We start from the raw sequence: 8,449 nt of genomic DNA on the forward strand, positions 1-8,449 counted from the left end.
AAGGTGCCCGTTTAATCCATTGGTTTTATCGTGTTGCAGTCTATTAGGCAACATTCCGCATAAGATGGGTTTAGATTTGGAAATACATTACATCTATATTTCAGTGGTAACAGAAAAGGTGATGATGATCATCCTATGTCTTTAATATTACTACCCCAAACTAAAGCGCAGTCTCTTGCTGAGCTGTCATTTTATTAAATGAGCCGCGGCAATTTTCAAATGAGCTTCACAAACGCCTTTATTTTCAAGTTCAACGCGATCACCTAGTACATTTCGAAACTAAGCACGGCGCCGTTTGCGGGACTCATGTTTCGCGCTGTAGGGGATTTAAAAAGTATTGTGAGGTCTGTGTGTGTGTGAGCCGGAGGCAGAGCGCAGAGAGATGCGAGTTGCGAAATTGCAGGCGCGGCTCGAAATGGCTGTTTATTTTAAATAGCATAGCATATTTTAAACTAATAGGCCTATCAGTTAACCGGTTTCAACCGGCCAATGAGGCTCGGTGGCCGGTCAAGAAAATTTTTCGTTTTCGCCATCCCTAACATTTGGTTGTATTAAATGGCATATTGCACAGAGCCCCAGTGAGTTAATGTATAGAAAAAAATCATGTTTATGTTGTTTTCTTTAAATATGCTTCTGAGGCTGTGGTCTGTTGCATTTGAACAACAAACTCTTAATTTTCAAAATTCAGAGTAAGTTTGGAGTCGACAAATCCAGATAAATCCAAACTGGTTTAGATCAGGATCAGATGTTGGACAATGCTTGGTTTAAACTTTGTGTTTTATCTAGAGTTTGCAAAGCCTGTGCACCTGAAAGTGAAACCTGCTTCATGCAACAGAAAATGTACTTAACAAAAGGAAAACAGTTAATAGCAATGAAAGTTTAGAGGCTGAGGAAATTCTAGACGTTTATTCATAGTCGTATGACATGTTAATGTTTTTGCATGCGCCGAATCAACGCAAAGCTCTCTCCGTGTGTCGACTATTGAGGGCACTTGTCGTCTTAAATAAACCCAGAGTCGTATAATAATAGAGTTACGACACTCACATAGACGTCCGTTGTAAGAATGGAATGCGGAAGTAACAGCGTTTCATGTAGTGACCGGTAGTGACGCATAGTTCCAAACGCAGCACTGAAGCCCATTCATTTCAATGGCACCTGCTGGTAAATCGATGAAATTACCGTTTCTCTTTACATTTTCGGACATTTCATTAATATAGTCAACAGTGATATTTTATGAACTCTGCTGTAGGTAATGATTATCGTTAATAATAACTAGTAAAATTTTTATATTTTAATGAGTTGTGTATAATGTGTGAATAATATAGATTTAATGGTTTAATATTTTATTACTGGTGGCCATCTACTTTATACTTATCTTTTTTATATATTACGAGTAACACTAGGGGGCAACAGCGACAAGCTAAATGCCTTATAAGAAAGTCACACTGCTTCACAATGCTGGCTGCTATGTGTTTCATTGTGTTTGGTAAGTAATACGAGTGATGTATCCTCGAAAATCATGTATGATTATATTAACATTTAATGTGAATTTAAAATATGAATTTAGTGTGTTTCTGTTATGCTTCACTGTTACAAATAACCGCGTTGGCGATCTTTTTTGTGATTTTAATATAGTAAAAGTGTAGGTATTATGTTTTTAGCAGATTGATACCTATTTATATAGCCATATTTTGCTACAAAAATAAAAGATAAACTGTGTTGCTGTAGTTGGTATAGATAACCACAGTTATATTTGGGTCACAATTAACTGTTTATCTTTATTAACTGATTTACTCTATTTCCATCACTCCCTAGTAAAAAAAACCGTTATAAACACAGTAAGTATAGTGATCAATTCCCATTACAAGCTAATATTTACCTAAAATAGCTGAAAACCTATGCAAACAGATTGACAGCCCTGCTTGGTTTGGAACTGTAGAACGTTACATGAATCACGTGACCGCGCGGCGGCGAGATCAAAGCGTTTCGTAACTCTGTTATTATACGACTCTGAATAAACCCATGCACACACAGACGGCGCAGCTTAAACAGTCACTCCACATAAAAACGTTACGTTGTTTTTCATTGATCTATTCCATACACTATGAGATACAATAGCGCAACTCTCCCTAAAGTTTACACATCAATATTTGAAGGATATAGGGAGGATTACGTCTGATTGGAACGGGACCGGACACATTCAACCTGTCTTTGCATACAGCTACTCACTTAGTGCCTTTTTAGTGTTAAATTGCTTAAAAGCACTTGAAGGTTAACATTTTAAAACACGTGTAAATTATAAACTATCCCTGTTTAATCCGCGATCGAATCGCATGCGGGTTGAAACGTGGGTTCTGATCCGTAAGGATAAACTGCGATCTAACACACCACTATTTATTACAAACGCAAAGGCAAACGTGACTTTATATATTCTTTTAATGTACCGTTAGGTTGTCTTCAACTTTAGTAATGAGCATTCTCGACAGTAACAGAGAGGAGCTAGCTCTAACTTACTAATCGCAGGTTTCCACATTTAAGGAAACATATCAAAACTCAGCTCACTCACCTATGACTTTGTTGTCCTTTTTCACTATCTGCATAAAACTCCTTTCTCCGTCCTCTGTGTTTTTCCTTGCTTTTTATTGGTGCCACCACCGTTCGTTACTATAAGTGTGCGCCTACTAATTGACTCCGATAACAACATGTCACGGTAGAGTGGTTCCTCGGGTCTAGACAATTTTTCATAGGCGGAGCCTCCACAAAAATGTATATTTTAAGCTAATAAAAAAAATGTAATATAAATAAATCAAAGCCCTGTAAAATCTGAAGTTTTATTTTAAGAAAAGCAAAACCACTAGTACATAATTAATACTGACGAGACTGATGGTGTGGGAGGGGGGGCACTTGGGGTGGCCAATCAAATTGTGGGGGTGGCCCGTGCCCCCCTGCCCCCCCCCTGGCCCCGCCCCTGCCTATTTGTAAGCATATGCATATTGATGCATCTACACAGATACATACACAGATGTTGACACACTTTAGCTGCTGTAAAAACAAACTTGTCTGTTTTCATTACAGAACTTGTACAGTGACAACAAATAGTCTACTAAGTTGATTTATTGTGTGCTTTTTCGCGTTTTCTCTGTGGTCCCCTCTGCGCCCCCTGTTGGCTAACTTAATTGTTGCCTCAAGCGCCAACAACATTCTGAGACTGGAGCAGTCGCATTTCTAGGCTGTATACTACATCAAGATTTATTTCAGAATATTATCAATTATAAAGTTGACTAATATTCTTAATTAATCGTAAATTGATGTAATATGCTTATGACTTGCGAATGTAATGCTCAGTTAACTTAAATAAACCATGCTTGATGACGTAAGCACCCTGCATATGAGACCTCCGCAGGTTGCAGCCTTGTTTGTTCACATGACACAATAATGAAATGTTTACACATCTCACCTAACCTCTGTGTTTCCATTAACCTCATAAAAACTTTTAAAGATCCACTAAAATGCGCATTTATGTTTGCTGTGTTGTTTGCGAAAATTAATGCGGGGCATTATGGCCCCGCCCACTTTAAAAGTTGATCCTGCGAAAGTGAGAGACTTTTTATTTTTAAGTTTTGTAGCAAAAAAAATCGTTCAGGGTAACATAACTATCAAAAAGTATAATTAAAATGGTAGAATTTAAAAAAGTAGTAAAATGGATTGAAATATTTATATGTGCAGTAATACTGTAGAACCAGACCGCTGGGTGGTGCTATTGATCAGATTACAGGGAGATAAATACCATCGCGAAATGTGTTGGAAAACGGTTCCTGTGGATTTTTAGGCATTGAGTTTAAACAAAAACAGGTTGAAGGTTTTCACTTCTCTTGATTTATATAAGTTACTTCAGTATAAACACGTGAGTGACATTTGCGCATGTTACTCTCCTGAGGCGAGTCTGAAACCAATTCGAAATAAACTGAGTTTATTATCTCTTTGTAACTTTTATGATTTTCTTTTCTTGTCGTAACTTCAGAGACCTAGAAACAAAAAGGCAGAACAAAATTGAGTGGCACAAACAGCTGCTGTGCAGACTCAACACTGACCTACTACTTTATCTTTGTAAACTCAACTGTCTGTGTATGATATATCTCTCACTCTCTGTACAGTCATTTAAATGTTAAATGTTTGCTTTAATAAAATATTTAATACAATTATAATAATATAATCATTACACTTTACCTCATTTTCATGATTTCTCTGCTGTCGGTTTTTACTGTAAAATCGAAATAAATTAGTGATTACTTATAATTTATTAATGATTATACTTATATTACAGGCCTAGTCCACACGTTCACAGGTATTTTTATAAACAGAGTTTTTACCTTGTTAAATAAAATCTCAGTGTCCACACGAACATGCAAAAACCTGATATGAAGTACTGTAAGTAGCATGCCAAGCAACAGATGGCAATATATCCTCAACCGTAAAGCCATGTTGGCCAATCAGAAGCAAATGTAGAGTTTCAGATCAAAAACTTAAGCCGGGTACACACCAAAAGATATTTGGGCTGATTTTCCCCCTTACGACAATCCTAGGTCTTCGTGGTTGCATCGATTATCTTATCAGATTTTCCTGTGGTGCATGGTGTGTTAAGAGCATCTGAATCTGCTCGGAAGCACGTCGGGGCCGCTCCGATCACAAATCACGATCAGAAATCTTGTTGTGTGGGGGGAACCCCGGGGACAAGGGCACACACACGGGGTAGATTGTCACGTGAAACGAAACGATACCCAATTTGAAAGTGAGCTGATGAAAGATGAAACCATAACAACTACACCATAACAACTACAGCAGGCACAGTCCAAAATGAAATAAACATCAGTGATGTAAAAAAGCATTCCACTGTATTAATGTAATTTATTTGTTCCCGATGTTCGCCACATTTGTTTACTGTGAAGTCACGTTTGGCCGCAAGATCTCGGCCAGATTTCCTGTGTTCTGAGGCTCGAGCTGTTTATGAATTTAATCTGATGGTGCCTGGTGTGCTATCATGACCACATGGTGGCACTCCACACACTTATAGGACCAAATGTGATAAATCGTAAAAAAAGTTTCATCATGTTTGTGGTCTCTCACATTTTAAAAATCTGAAAAGATGTAAAAAATCTTTTGGTGTGGCCCTAGCTTTAGACATTTCACCAGCTACACGAGTCACGACAATGCTGCAACCAGAGTTTCTAAAAATCTTCACTGGCAGGTTTTTTTTTATAAATCACCTGATACTGCATTTACATGTTGACGAATGGCCAAACCATATAGAAAAGGTACAGTTCTGAAAATACCTGTGTACGTGTGAACAGGGTCTTAATCTTTGCAGTAAATTGTTCTTTATGTATTCAGATGTAAATCCCAGAAAAACTTTTACTCACCTTTTGCTTTCCCAAATTTTCCTTAAACACAAGCAGACAGCAAATGCCGAAAGTAAGATGAAACACCAAACCAAAGTAAGCACAATAAGCTGCAAAAAATCCTTTGTAGCCATGAAAGACTTTATATCATTGGTTGACTGGTTGACTTCTGTCTGTGCTTCTGTTATAAAAATAAAGAAAAAAAGATTCATTGCGTAAATATTTTGTTTAGACATCTTTTAATGCATGCGTTTCTAGGGTCACTTTAATTTTCACATGTTTTTCAAAGTTAAAGTGATATTCTGTCATTGTTTACACACCAGCAAACCTGTACTTAACACAAAGGAAGATATTTGTAATAAAGCAGAAAGCAGGAGCACCATTGACTTCCATAGTAGGGAAAATACTATGGAAGTCAACGGTGCTTTAAAGCTGTTTGGTTACAAACTTTACTCAACATATCTTCCTTTGTGCAAATAAATTTTTACAGGATTGTAACAATGTAAGGGTTTGTAAATGATGATAGAGTTTTCGGTTTTGGGTGAACTATCCCTTTAAGCGGTTTGTTGTAAATGGCTGCACGACTGCATTTAAGATTTACAGATTACAAACACAAGTAAATTTATGGTTGTCAGCTTCAGTTTCAATTTAGTACAGACATATTTTGCTTGTTATATTATTATATTATATTATATTATATTATATTATATTATATTATATTATATTATATTATATTATATTATATTATATTATATTATTATGCATTTAACTGAGCTTACCTGTTGTAGACGATCCATTGACAGCCAATGTTGTAGCCATCTGAATTCAAGATAGATTAACATTAGATAGAACGTAAAATATCTTTACTTACAGACATTACTTTCTCCAAATACAAAAACCTTGGTGTAAATCATTATAGATTGACAATAAATTTTACCTTCAGTTACATTCAGTTGACCTGAAGCTAGCTGTGCAGTTTTCAAGAACAACATCTGCATATGTGTTTTACTGTGACATCTCGTACACACTTCCTATGTACCACCTCACACAGGAAGTGGACCTGCACATTTTCAAACCCTATCAGAATTTTCAGCAAAAAAACAACAACTTACAAAACTTAATAAACAAGAAAACATTAAACAACTAATAATAATGGTTTTGCATATTGCATAATTTCTTTTACAAACACCAATGGGTACATATTATGTAATGTAAGTCAAAAGAAAGTCTTTTTGAAGCATTTCGTTTTTGTACAGTTTAGTGCATGTTCTATGGTATATGGCGAAATGTAACAGTCAAAAACTAACCAAGCTATGAGCTTATGTTACAAAAGTGTGCAATAGTAGATGGCCGTACTGCATTGAACAATTACCACATTTATGCAGTGTGGTATTTAAATTGTACAGCTCACATAACACAACCAGTTTCTGAAATTTCAACTTTGCAGGTAGCACATCCCTTACGAAAAAGAAGTTTATTCAAGTGTGCTATAAGTATACTTCTTTTAAACTTAAAATAATATACTTTCAGTTTACTTTTTATGTACTTCTCTAAAATGTACTTTAGGTACTTCTCAGAAATATACTTAAATTGTACTAAAGTTGACCTATACTGACCGAAATGTCTAAGTATATTTGGCCTATACTTGTTTACTGACATATACTTAAAAGTATAAAGTAAAAATGCAACAACGAAAGCTACATCAAGAAAACTGCAAAAAGCCATATGAATAGCCCTGGTGAAAAATATTTAACTTTGCAATAGTACATTACAAATATACTTAGAAAGAAATGTACCATCTTTAAATATATTGAAAGTATGCTTACAACATATTTGCTTACAATTAAACTTTTACAAGATGGGCAGAAAATCACCAATTCCCCCAATGCTGCAGTGACTTTCTCAGAGAAAAATTGCAAAGAGATTGAAGTTATCATCATCTACTGTGCATAATATCATTCAAAGGTTTAGAGAATCTGGAACAATCTCTGTGCGTAAAGGGGCAAGGCCGGAAAACCATACTGGATGCCCGTGATCTTCTGGCCCTTAGATGGCACTGCATCAGGAATGCTACTGTAATGGAAATCACAACATGGGCTCAGGAATACTTCCAGAAAACATTGTCGGAGAACACAATCCACCGTGTCATTCGCCGTTGCCAGCTAAAACTCTATAGGTCAAAAATGAAGCCATATCTAAACATGATCCAGAAGCACAGGCGTTTTCCCTGGGCAAGGCTCATTTAAAATGGACTTTGGCAAAGTGGAAAACTGTTCTGTGGTCCAACGAATCAAAATTTGAAGTTCTTTTTGGAAAACTGGGATGCCATTTCATCCGGACTAAAGAGGACAAGGACAACCCAAGTTGTTATTAGCACTCAGTTCAGAAGCCTGCATCTCTGATGGTATGAGGTTGCATGAGTGTGTTTGGAAAGGCACCATCAATGCTGAAAGGTTTATCGCAGTTCTATAACCACATATGCATTCAGACATCGTCTTTTTCGGGCAAGACCTTGCATTTTCCAACATGACAATGCCAGACCACATACTGCATCAATTACAACATCATGGCTGCGTAGAAGGAGGATCCGGGTACTGAAATGGCCAGCCTGCGGTCCAGATCTTTCACCCATAGAAAACATTTGGTGCATCATAAAGAGGAAGATGGGACAAAGAAGACCTAAGACAGTGGAGCAACTAGAAGCCTGTTTTAGACAAGAATAGGACAACATTCCTATTCCTAAACATTGGTCCTCCTCCAGTCTTAAATTACCAATAAAAGACATAAACCAAGATTGTTATGAATCTTTAATGTTTGAAAATAAAAAACATTTCGAAACTTGTTAAAACCCTTCGAGGTGCACTCGGCACAGAAATACTCTAACTGCTTTTTTGACACTTTGCCTATGTTTAGCATGTGGAATCCAACTCTTAAACAGTGTTTATAAGTCAGAATGCACTGTAATATCTATTCATTTTGTCATATCACCTTCAAATTTTATTTATCTGCACAGTCTGTATGTTTTTTATAATGTGAAAAAACAGACACCCACA

The 8,449-nt window shown here is 36.5% G+C and overlaps 1 long non-coding RNA gene across 1 annotated transcript; it reads right to left on the reverse strand.

Annotated features, from left to right (window-relative positions):
* Positions 1–3,224: 3,224 nt before the first annotated feature.
* On the reverse strand, positions 3,225–6,430 carry LOC141282065 (uncharacterized). Its single transcript, XR_012336616.1, has 5 exons — positions 6,334–6,430; positions 6,176–6,215; positions 5,418–5,577; positions 4,228–4,261; positions 3,225–4,025 (listed from the first exon to the last, which is right to left on the reverse strand). It is a non-coding gene; the product is annotated as an uncharacterized lncRNA (long non-coding RNA).
* Between the last annotated feature and the right edge of the window lie 2,019 nt (positions 6,431–8,449).

Source organism: Paramisgurnus dabryanus, chromosome 4 (genome assembly GCF_030506205.2).
Source record: "Paramisgurnus dabryanus chromosome 4, PD_genome_1.1, whole genome shotgun sequence".
NCBI lineage: Eukaryota > Metazoa > Chordata > Actinopteri > Cypriniformes > Cobitidae > Paramisgurnus > Paramisgurnus dabryanus.